Source organism: Hermetia illucens, chromosome 2 (genome assembly GCF_905115235.1).
Source record: "Hermetia illucens chromosome 2, iHerIll2.2.curated.20191125, whole genome shotgun sequence".
Taxonomy (NCBI): Eukaryota; Metazoa; Arthropoda; class Insecta; order Diptera; family Stratiomyidae; genus Hermetia; species Hermetia illucens.
The window spans coordinates 115391744-115393018 of NC_051850.1; positions in this window are offsets into that span (position 1 = coordinate 115391744).

Consider the following 1275-nt stretch of genomic DNA (forward strand, 5'->3'; position numbering starts at 1 on the left):
AAAGATAGAAGTAACCGCGGATGCCACAGTTGGTACTTATCCGTAAGATACTTCAGCGGAGGGGTTTCGTGTAAGTGCTTTACTATGACTTACAACATTTTGTTGTAATTGAGTTTCGTCTTTCTTGTCTTGTTTTGTCTTGTGGCGGCCTAAGTTGATGTTTTCTACCAGCTTTTGTGGTTGGTCCAATCCACTTGATCGTAAATGGTGTAATCTTTCGCACTGGTCATTACGCGACTGCAGCGCAACATTGCACAGTGCGGTGAGCGCCGGTTCCGCTTTAACCCATAACTGAGCAAGGTAAGTTTAAGCAACGTTAATTGGAAATGCTGGATATGCTAGAAATGCTGAAACACCTTCTCGATCATATTAGAAATTTGTAATCTACGTAAGACGAATTTCATACTCAAATTGCTCCACCTTAAATGGGGAAAAGTATATAGCTTGTAACCTTTCCCAACTTCAAAGTTTTTTCCCATTGATTTGGATTTACTAACAACCAAGTTCGCTCAGGAATAATGATAAATGTGATTTGTACATTGAGCAGTATTTCAATGTTCTTTATAGGAAACCTCTTCTTCCATCTTTGATGTCAAATTACTTCCGGATGCAGTATGATTGATACCCGCAACATTATAGTGGCAGTATGTCAGCTACTATGATGACGCAGTAGCCAAGTGAGTACAGGGGCCATCTTTAAACCTGTGGAAATGACGGTACATGCATATCTTCCGCTACGATGCTGGGCTTAGATGCGAGTATAGTAATTTGGCAGAAACTATGATACATGGATGAATTACAGGTTATTTCGATAGTCATTGAAATGTTTGGAAGTTTTTGAAGAAGAAATAGGATAGATTCCACGATTAGAGGAAACTCCTTCACAATAAAATCCTGCACTAGATCGTCTACCGAATTCCTGATTTCTTCCGGAAATTTTTCAATTTTCAGTTGACTTTCCGCCTTGTTAAAGATTTCTAATACTCGGTATGTGGGACCAAAGTAGTGGAAGTGGTTAGAGGAACATCCCAAATATATTTCTGTCAATCATAATAGAAAAATAAGAAATGGTGCTCCTGTAGGTTCCTTTTGACCTTACTAAAAGTGTTTTTTACCGAGTGTTACTTCCGGTAGCTAGCATGACTTTTCTGTGCTCAAATATTACTATGCGAAAATTTTGGTGTTTACTCGTTGCCCGTGAAACACAGAATGAAATTCAAAACGTGCTAGGTCGAATAGAATTCACAATACTTAACCGTGATACTTTTACAAATT